The sequence below is a fragment of the Zingiber officinale genome, chromosome 11A (genome assembly GCF_018446385.1).
Source record: "Zingiber officinale cultivar Zhangliang chromosome 11A, Zo_v1.1, whole genome shotgun sequence".
Classification (NCBI taxonomy): domain Eukaryota; kingdom Viridiplantae; phylum Streptophyta; class Magnoliopsida; order Zingiberales; family Zingiberaceae; genus Zingiber; species Zingiber officinale.
The window spans coordinates 77,153,391-77,165,138 of NC_056006.1; the positions used below are offsets into that span (position 1 = coordinate 77,153,391).

An 11,748-nucleotide genomic window follows, 5' to 3' on the forward strand; every position below is an offset into this window, starting at 1 on the left:
CTCACACGGCCTGCCCTACTCCCCTCTCTGCTAGGGTGACACGGCCGTGTGTTGCTCACACGGCCGTGGCATGCTCTGCCACAGCCCCCTTGCACGGCCGTGTAGATCTACACGACCTGCATTACCTCCTATTCTGGTACTCCTGCACGGCCGTGTGGTGCACACGACCAGGGCATTCTTGGCCTCTGGGAATGTTGCACGACAGTGTAGATATACACGGCCGAGCACTGCTTCAATTCTGGAGAGCTTGCGAGGTCGTGTGGTGTACACGACCTGACTCCTGTTGGCTTCAAAACTGGGCACGACCATGTGAAGCTCACACGACCATGGCCACTCCCTTTCCTACTGCAGCCACACGGGTGGTGAACTTTACACAGCCAGGGCAACCCCCCATGGCAGGGCCGTGTGACACACAAGGATGGTGCCTTCCTCCTTTGGTTTGCTTGCCTCAAACATCATTTCTTCTCCAAAATCGACTCCTGTGTACAAAAAATGTACAAAAGTAAATCTCCGAACAAAAAGAGTAAATATGCTAAAAGCAAAGCTGGAAGTACGAAAAAGCATAGATAAAGCATGTGCAAAGTATGTGAATGTGCGTCAAAACATGCTAAACAAGAGTATACAATTTACGCACATCACACTCCCAGACTTAAACCTTTGCTTATCCTCAAGCAAAATGTTGCAATCTAAATTCATATGTTCTACAACACACTCATATCCCTAATGCATTTTCCTAACTCTATCAAAAAGTTTCACTAACAAGCATGATCATGGAAACAAGTTAAGAATGACTCAGCATAAATATCTTGTGCACAGTGCAATAAGTAACTCAAAACCCTTCAAGTTTCAATCTTTGTCCTAGTCAAGTCGTCATCAAATTTGAGTTCCTAATGTTTCCAGTTATAGGCACGTAATCGGTGATAGACACTTACATGCCACACACTTGGTTCATATTTCCCAATTAACCCAAGGTCTCAAAGGCGTACTCAATCTCAAGAGAAGCTAAGCAATTATTTCCCCAGTAACCTAACTCGGTCTCAAAGGGGTGACTTATTAGATTTCACTCATGACAACTGTTTTTTATATCCCTTATTCACTTTTTTTTCTTCTTTTTCACACTTTTTTTTCATAAGTATTTGCATTGTGCAAATCTTATTCACAAATGTACTTTTAGCACAAATGTTGGGATATTTTGATTTTTCTAAATGAGCTTACATGATTTGAGCCTCATCCAGTAACCAAAATGAAGTTTGAGAAATCACCATGAAAACTAAGTACTAAACAAATAAAATGAATCATGACTATTTCAATGATATCAACAATCCAAGCTCAAGTATAGTGAAGTGAAGGTAAAATCCTTAAGGTAAAGCCAAAACTAAAATTCATTTCCATATGACACTTAGCTTATTTCATGCTACCCAACATAGAGAAAAGAGGTACATTAAGCATACTACTAGCATCATTTAAAACATCATGAATCTAGATAATGAACGTGCTAACATTTTTACTAAAAGACAAGAAAATATATAAGTGAAGTTTGATGTTCTCAAGATGTATGCCACGAAAAATCAAAACAAAATGCAAGACATAAGCAAAAAACGAAAACTAACAAAGCAAATCAAATGCATCCCCTCAGACTTAAACTTTTCATTGTCCCAATGAAAACTAGAAATGATATATGGAGGAGATTTATGATGTTTAGAGAAGTTACCAAGTGATGAGCTCCAAATGGTTGGCATTCATGTTTTTAAAGATACTCCTCTATCCAATGCTCACAGTCCTCCACAACTTTAAAATCTACAAAAATAAGATAGACAAGAAAAATTAAGTAGAGGATACAAGTTTATTATAAGGAAAGAAATGAAACAAAAAAGAAACTAGAAAATGAAAACAAGATTGAACTTGGATTGCCTCCCAAGAAGCACTTGTTTAAGGTCATTAGCTTAACCACCTCATTAGATTCATCTAAATCTTGTTCTTGGAGGGGTAAGATATTTTATCACCCTCCTACCAAGGGTTCTTATATTGGTGGAAGCTTTCAACATTTGCATTAAAAAGTGAAGTAACGCTCTCTCCATCTTCGTCTTCTTTAAAGTTCTTTCGGGTGGTCGAAGATGGTTCAGATTGAGCTTCTAATTATTAGTCCAAGTGAAATCTGCACATGCAAAGAAAGTACAAATCTCCCATAAGCATATAGATAAGATAGAGCCATAACCATATTAAGATAAACAGAATAAGAAATAAAAACTGAATCACATCCAACAAACTCAATAATAGCTACCACTATAAAATTTCATAAAAGATCACAAGAAGTATTAACCTTACTTTGCTGAGAGATACTTGAAATTTCTAAACATGTAGAAGTGAATTCCTCTAAATTAAATGATGGTTCTGGCTCTGTCTCAGGTGTTGCTGATATCAAAGAAGGTGATTCTTGAGACTCACCCATATCTACATGAGTCCCTACACATTGTTCCACAACATGATCAATTCTTACAACCTCTAAGGGTTGTATGAACAAAGGTGGCGATCCTTGAGATGCTGCTTTCACTACACAACTCCCTACACATTCTTCCATATCATCATCATCAACACAAACATCAAAAAATAAACCAACATCTATGTCCTCAATAGGAGAATCAATAACTTGAGGATAAATAACTTCACTTGCAGTTTTAAGTTGATCTACTACATCACATTTATCATCTGAAAGTTCAAAGTCACTATAACACCCTATAAAATTTGGAGGTAGATCTGAAAACTTATTTACCACTGCATTATCAATAAAATCCTTATTTGAAGAGTTTTCATCTTCATATACATTCAAAAATCTGCACTCAACCATATTAGTGTCACAGTGCGAAGTCTTTATTTTCATTGACCCCCACTAACCTTTGTGAAAAAGGAACCCTTAGTGAAGGTCCTGGGAAATATTGAGCTTTCTTTTTCCCAAATTCCCTTTGAGCTTTTGGAGGAGGACCAACTTGCTTATCTAGTGTTGGTGTGATCAATCGTTGAGGGAAAAATACTTGTGACCTTTGGGAACTTCCTGGAGAAATGGAACTGAGTTCTTGTGGTCTTCTATTATTCTTCTCCTCAATTTTAAACATGTCCTTCTTCAGAAGTTCTTCATGATTTTTTCCAATTCTCAACCCAACATCATCACACTTTTCACGAGATCTTGTCTGCGAAGGAGGGGGATCTTCTTTAAACCATTTTGAAATAATACTTTTAATTTTTGCCCCCAAATGTTTGAACTTCCCATTCTGTGACTTGTGATTTTCAAAACTCATAGATGGTTGAGTTACAATTTTCTTGACATGCTCTATAGCATTTATGGCTTGTACTTCTTGAATGTTTGAGGGAGATTTCATCCAACCTATGTTCGACCATTTATGGAGGTTCAATGTCACTTGATCAATTAACATATATGCTTCATCTACACTTTTATCCATAAAAGAACCTCCAGCTGATAAATTCAATAAACTCTTGTCTGAGAAAGAAATTTTCCCACAGAATATGTGCAGAATCAACCATTTTTCAAAACCATGATGAGGGCACTGTCTTTAAAGACTCTTAAATCTATCCCATGCTTCAAATAATGATTCTCCATATGCCTGAGCAAAATTTGTTATACAATTCCTCATATACACTGTTCTACTTGGAGGGAAAAAATGATTCAAAAATTGCTTCTCCAATTGTTCCCAACTTGTGATGCTTTGAGGACGGAGAGAATATAACCAAGTCCTTGCTTCATCCTTGATACTGAAAGGAAATACCATCAATCGAACTGCATCTGCTGACACTCCTTCACATTTCACCATATCACAAATCTCTAAAAATGTTTCAAGACGCAGATAAGGACTTTCTGATACTTCTCTTCCAAATTTGTGACCTTGTATCGTGAAAATTAACTCTGAGTCTAGTTGGAAACTTTCTGCTTCAATTTGAAGTTGCACAATGGGAGATAAAAATCATGCAGAAAAAGGTGTAGAAAAATTTCTCATGGGTCTGCTTGACATGTTAGTGCTCATGGATATTCAAGAATCAAAAATAAGAAATAAATTGCAATATGAAAAGCAAGAAAGAAAATGTAGAATTTAAATTACATGAAAGAAAGTGCATAATGAAAACAAGAAAGAAAAGACAAAAGGAACAAGAAAAATATCTAGAATAATTCATATGCCAAGAACAAGATTTCAAGATATGTTTACAAAAGAAAAGAAGAAAGAAACTAAATCAAAAGAAAGAAAAGTTAGACTAGAATGTTTGAAATAAAAAATGTAGAATTATAATTGCAACAAAAAGGAATTGACAAAAAGTAGAAAGATATACAAGAAAAATAGAATTCTAAAGATTAGATACAATTATGCTAATGAAAATAAAAGTTATGTTTAATCTAACTCAATTGATAATCTCTAATGTTATAGCGCAATCCCCGGCAACGACGCCAAAAACTTGTTGACGTTTCGCAAGTGTACGGAAATATCGTAAGTAATAATAAAAGATATCGTATCCACAGGGACTGTTATAAGCACTAAAGATATCTCAACGCGAATTAGCTAAGCAACAAATCAATAGATTGACAAAAGCAAAGTACAACTATGCAAAGTAAAACATAGAAACTAAAGAATAAGAAACAAGAATAAGAGCTATGATAAAGGTATGTTCTAGGAGTTTCAATTTCTTTGTAAATTATTTAATGTAAATGATCTACCAAATCTTATTCCTTGATTTCCCATCATTTGTAGGAGGTTGCCGGTTCCCTCTTGCAACAGACAACCAGCCTAGGACTGAAATCTATACCTAAATGTGATCAATTAGGGATGAATCTATGTTGTCCTTACACGGGCTTGCCTGTCACGTGTGTCCCTAGGATAATCAAAATAAGAATTCATCTCTCCTCAACTACATCAAGATAAAAGATATGAACACATACAATCTATCCTACCCCCTTGAATAACCCTATTTCACCCTCAAGATCATCTCTCAAACGTCCTTACACGGGCTTGTTCTTGTCACGAACGTCCCTCGGAAAATCGAATGGGTAATAATCTCTACTAGATCCACAAGGTATTCAAACATTTAATCAAGAATGGGCATTAGGTCCAAATCACGGCATTCCACTCAAGATCAAAGAGATACAAAACATGACAAAATCATTGAAATAGGAAATTGACAAATTCACAAGAGTTTTACATTAAATCTTCATTACAAATACTCCCTCCATCCTAGAACAAGAGATCTAATCCATAGAACGAGGAAAGAAATCCAAAAATAAGAAGATTACAAGCATCTTGATCCCAAATCCAAGAAAAGAAAGGGAAGAAAAGCTTATCTACGATGAAGAACGGTTTTCGGATCCAATCCTCGATTCCGGAGTCGATACGTTGAAGAATCTGCCCTTGAATCACCGGAAAATCATCTAAGAAGGTGGAGGAACGCCCCAAATCTCGTTCTCCCCCAAAAGGGAGCAGATCCCCTTTCAAATCATGAAGAGAGATTTATATAGAAGAGGGGTTTGGGCGCCACACAACCCCGAGACACGGCCGTGTGAAGCTCACACGACCTGCCCTACTCCCCTCTCTACTAGGGTGACACGGCCGTGTGATGCTCACACGACCGTGGCATGCTCTACCACTACTCCCTTGCAAGACCGTGTAGATCTACACGGCCTGCGCTGCCTCCTGTTCTGGTACTCCTGCACGGCCGTGTGGTGCACACTGCCAGGGCATTCTTGGCCTCTGGGAATGTTGCACGACCGTGTAGATATACACGGCCGAGCACTGCTTCAATTCTGGAAAGCTTGCAAGGCCGTGTGGTGTACACGGCCTGACTCCTGTTGGCTTCAAAACTGGGCACGACCGTGTGAAGCTCACACGACCATGGCCACTCCCTTTCCTGCTGCAGCCACACGGGTGGTGAACCTCACACGGCCAGGGCAACCCCCCATGGCAGGGCCGTGTGGCACACAAGGATGGTGCCTTCCTCCTTTGGTTTGCTTGCCTCGGACATCAGTTCTTCTCCAAAATCGACTCCTGTGTACAAAAAATGCACAAAAGCAGATCTTCGAACAAAAAGAGTAAATATGCTAAAATCAAAGCTGGAAGTATGAAAAAGCATAGATAATGCATGTGCAAAGTATGTGAATGTGCGTCAAAACATGCTAAACAAGAGTATACAATCTACGCACATCACACCCCCAGACTTAAACCTTTGTTTATCCTCAAGCAAAATGCTGCAATCTAAATTCATATGTTCTACAACACACTCATATCCCTAATGCATTTTCCTAACTCTATCAAAAAGTTTCACTAACAAGCATGATCATGGAAACAAGTTAAGAATGACTCAAGCATAAATATCTTGTGCACAGTGCAATAAGTAACTCAAAACCCTTCAAGTTTCAATCTTTGTCCTAGTTAAGTCGTCATCAAATTTGAGTTCCTAATGTTTCTGGTGATAGGCACGTAACCGGTGATAGGCACTTACATGCCACACACTTGGTTCATATTTCCCAATCAACCCAAGGTCTCAAAGGCGCTCTCAATCTCAAGAGAAGCTAAGCAGTCATTTCCCCAATAACCTAACTCAGTCTCAAAGGGGTGACTTGCTAGATTCCACTCATGACATCTGTTTTTTATATCCCTTATTCACTTTTTTCCTTCTTTTTCACACTTTTTTTCATAAGTATTTGCATTGTGCAAATCTTATTCACAAATGTACTTTTAGCACAAATGTTAGGATATTTTGACTTTTTCAAATGAGATTACATGATTTGAGACTCATCCTGTAACCAAAATGAAGTTTGAGAAATCACCATGGAAACCAAGTACTAAACAAATAAAATGAATCATGACTATTTCAATGATATCAACAATCCAAGCTCAAGTATAGTAAAGTGAAGGTAAAATCCTTAAGGTTAAGCCAAAACTAGAACTCATTTCCATATGACACTTAGCTTATTTCATGCTACCCAAGATAGAGAAAAGAGGTACATTAAGCATACTACTAGCATCATTTAAAACATCATAAATCTAGATAATGAATGTGCTAACATTTTTACTAAAAGACAAGAAAGCAGATAAGTAAAGTTTGATGTTCTCAAGATGTATGCCACGAAAATCAAAACAAAATGCAAGACATAAGCAAAAATCAAAAACTAACAAAGCAAATCAAATGTATCTAATGCATCCCCTCAGACTTAAACTTTTCATTGTCCCAATGAAAACTAGAAATGATATATGGAGGAGATTTATGATGTTTAGAGAAGTTACCAAGTGATGAGCTCCAAATGGTTGACATTCATGTTTTTAAAGATACTCCTCTATCCAATGCTCACATTCCTCCACAACTTTGAAATCTACAAAAATAAGATAGACAAGAAAAATTAAGTAGAGGATACAAGTTTATTATAAGGAAAGAAATGAAATAAAAAAGAAACTAGAAAATGAAAACAAGATTGAACTTTGGTTGCCTCCCAAGAAGCACTTGTTTAAGGTTATTAGCTTGACCACCTCATTAGATTCATCTAAATCTTGTTCTTGGAGGGATAAGATATTTTATCACCCTACTACCAAGGGTTCTTATTTTGGTGGGAGTTTTCAACATTTGCATTAAAAAGTGAAGTAACATTCTCTCCATCTTCGTCTTCTTTAAAATTCTTTCGGGTGGTCGAAGACGGTTCAGATTGAGCTTCCAATCATTAGCCCAAGTGAAATCTGCACATGCAAAGAAAGTACAAATCTCCCACAAGCATATTAGATAAGATAGAGCCACAACCATATTAAGATAAACAGAATAAGAAATAAAAACTGAATCACATCCAACAAAGTCAATAATAGGTACCTCTATAAAATTTCCTAAAAGATCACAAGAAGTACTAACCTTACTTTGCTGAGAGATACTTGAAATTTATAAACATGTAGAAGTGAATTCCTCTGAATCAAATGATGGTTTTGGCTCTGGCTCAGGTGTTGGTGATATCAAAGAAGGTGATTCTTGAGACTCAACTATATTTACATGATTCCCTACACATTGTTCCACAACATGATCAATTCTTACAACCTCTAAGGGTTGTATGAACAAAGGTGGTGATCCTTGAGATGCTACTTCCACAACACAACTCCCTACACATTCTTCCATATCATTATCATCAGCACAAACATCAAAAAATAAACCAACATCTATGTCCTCAATAGGAGAATCAATAACAAGAGGATCAATAACTTGCAGTTTTAAGTTGATCTACCACATCACATTTATCATCTGAAAGTTCAATGTCACTATAACACCCTATAAAATTTGGAGGTAGATCTGAAAACTTATTGTTGGGATTTTCGAGCCGCAAAAACTGCTTTTTTGTGTTACGGAAACCTCGAAATCCCATGCCACCAGATCCGTCTGAAACTTTAAAATTTTTCTTGTACAAGTTTTTGTACCCTAGATCTACAAGAAGAGGGTTATACCTTTGTAGCGAAACCCTTCGCTTATCCCGCTCGTCCAAGATTGGCAGATCTCAAGGGTGTCAAGCCAACACCCCTCTATGTGTATCCACACGAACGATTAGGTGGAGAAGAAACCTTAGAGTGTGCTAGCACTCAAGCAAGATTTGGGAAATGGTGAGGAGAGGGAGAGAAGAGAAGAGAGGAGGAAGAAGATGGAGTTACAAAATCAAAATGAAACTCCCACACTAACATAAAGTGGCTGGCCATATTGAAAAGAGGTTATATACCTCCATGGGATATCAAGAGTCACAACTCTTGATCTCCCTCATGATGTGGCACATACATAAGCCAACCTTGATGATGTGGAACATCATCATTGGCCCACTTAATGCCAACTCACAAATGAGGTGGCAATGGTCAAGTCAAACTTGACTTTTCATCTTCCCTCTCAAGTCAAGTCAAACTTGACCACTTCTCTCCCATGGTTGATCAAATCTAACCATTTGATCAAATCAATTTAATATAATGAATCTCTATTCATTGATTAAATTGATTCAATAAAACATAATCTAAATTAGATCCATTGAACACATGAATCAAATCGAGTCCAACTCAATTAGTTTAATTTGGATTACTCTTAATCTAATTTGGTTCATCACATGAATCTAATCCTCTTGGTTAATCAAATGAACCTAATCTCTATCTAATTGCCCTTTGTGTGCGACCCTATAGGTTCTTGTAACATTGGCAATGCTCCTAAACCCATTTAGAAGCATAAGTAATGAGTGATATCTAGCAACACATCATTACTACCCAAGTTATAAGAATGTTGAGATCCAACATCACCTTGTGACTACTAATTATGACTCTTCACAATATGTGACAATGTCCTTCTATCCTAGACATCTAGATTGATCAATGTGAGGCATAGACCGTGTCATCCTCTAATCAATCTAAATCTTGAACTCCAAGTAGACTCACTCAATCAAATGAGCTCAACATCTCATATTGACTCATTTGGGCATGACTATGCACTTAGTGGTCTCACTCTATCAAGAATAATGATGTCACTCCCATCATATAGGAGGGATAGATCCCATCTACATCACTCACATCCCTCCACATAATTTGTTACATACCGAGTAATCACCTTTATAGTCCACCCAGTTACGGGTGACGTTTGACGAAGCCAAACTATGCAACTCATTATGTAGGGAACCATGGTGACTTCAGGTCCAAAGACTAATAGTCATACTAATAGCCACATGAGAAAGTATATGACACTCATATAATGATCCATGATACTTTCTCATGGAGGGTCATTCAGTATACATTCTCCAATGCATACCCATGTGCCAACTTGATATCTCAATATCCATGACTTGTGAGGTCAAGTCATCGAGTTGACCTACATGCTAGTCTTGTCGTATTAACATTGTCCTTGAATGTTAATACTTGACTAGGAATGATTAATAGTAGTGTTCCCTATATCATCTCACTATCGATTCAACCAATCGATTGATATATGTAAGAACTTTCTACTCAAGGACGCTATTATACTTAGTTATTTGGCACCAATACAAGTAAGTATAATAACCATAAACAAATGTCTTTATATACATAAGAAATATGATACAATGAGTCCATATAACAATCATCAAATGATCGACTCTAGGGCTCTAACTAACACTTATTTACCACTGCATTATCAATAAAATCCTCATCTGAAGAGTCTTCATCTTCATATACATTCAAAAATCTGCACTCATCCATATTAGTATCACAGGATTTGCCGAAGTCTTTATTTTCATTGACCCACACTAACCTTTGTGGAAAAGGAACCCTTAGTGAAGGTCCTGGGAAAGATTGAACTTCCTTTTTCCCAAATTCCCTTTGAGCTTTTGGAGGAGGACCAACTTGCTTATCTAGTGTTGGTGTGATCAATCGTTGAGGGAAAGGTACTTGTGACCTTTGGAAACTTCCTGGAGAAATGGAACTAAGTTCTTGTGATCTTCTATTATTCTTCTCCTCAATTTTAAACATGTCCTTCTTTAGAAGTTCTTCATGATTTTTTCCAATTCTCAACCCAACATCATCACACTTTTCATGAGATCTTGTCTTTGAAGGAGGGGGATCTTCTTTAAACCATTTTGAAATAATACTTTCAATCATCCCCCCAAATGTTTGAACTTCCCGTTCTGTGCCTTGTGATTTTCAAAACTCATAGATGGTTGAGTTACAATTAGCTTGACAGGCTCTATAGCATTTATGGCTTGTACTTCTTGAATGTTTGAGGGAGATTTCATCCAACCTATGTTCGACCATTCATGGAGGTTCAATGTCACTTGATCAATTAACATATATGCTTCATCTACTCTTTTGTCCATAAAAGAACCTCCAGCTAATGGATCCAATAAACTCTTGTCTGAGAAAGAAATTTCCCCATAGAATATGTGCAGAATCAATCATTTTTCAAAACCATGATGAGGGAACTGTCTTTGAAGACTCTTAAATCTATCCCATGCTTCAAATAATGATTCTCCATATGCCTGAGCAAAATTTGTTATGCAATTCCTCATATAAACTGTTCTACTTGGAGAGAAAAAATGATTCAAATATTGCTTCTCCAATTGTTCCCAACTTGTGATGCTTTGAGGATGAAGAGAATATAACCAAGTCCTTGCTTCATCCTTGATAATGAAAGAAAATGCCATCAATCGAACTGCATCTGCTGACACTCCTTCACATTTCACCATATCACAAATCTCAAAAAATGTTTCAAGACGCAAATAAGGACTTTCTGATACTTCTCCTCCAAATTTATGACCTTGTATCATGAAAATTAACTCTGAGTCTAATTGGAAACTTTCTGCTTCAATTTGAAGTTGCACAATGGGAGATAAAAATCTTGCAGAAAAAGGTATAGAAAAATTTCTCATGGGCCTGCTTGACATGTTAGTGCTCATAGATATTCAAGAATCAAAAAGAAGAAATAAAATGCAATATGAAAAGCAAGAAAGAAAATGTAGAATTTAAATTGTAGGAAAGAAAGTACAAAATGAAAACAAGAAAGAAAAGACAAAAGGAACAAGAAAAATATCTTGAATAATTCATATGCCAAGAACAAGTTTTTAATATATGTTTACAAAAGAAAAGAAGAAAGAAACTAAATCAAAAGAGAGAAAAGTTAGACTAGAATGTTAGAAATTAAAAATGCAGAATTAGAATTGCAACAAAAAGGAATTGACAAGAAGTAGAAAGATATACAAGAAAAATAGAATTCTAAATATTAGTTACAATT

At 36.7% G+C, this 11,748-nt stretch overlaps 2 non-coding genes across 2 annotated transcripts; both read left to right on the forward strand.

The window, feature by feature from the left end:
* The first annotated feature begins 3,543 nt into the window (after positions 1–3,543).
* On the forward strand, positions 3,544–3,649 carry LOC122033070. Its single transcript, XR_006126333.1, has one exon. It is a non-coding gene; the product is annotated as a small nucleolar RNA R71 (small nucleolar RNA).
* Positions 3,650–10,922: 7,273 nt separating this feature from the next.
* Positions 10,923–11,028, forward strand: LOC122033099. The gene has a single exon (XR_006126360.1). It is a non-coding gene; the product is annotated as a small nucleolar RNA R71 (small nucleolar RNA).
* The last annotated feature ends 720 nt before the right edge of the window (positions 11,029–11,748 follow it).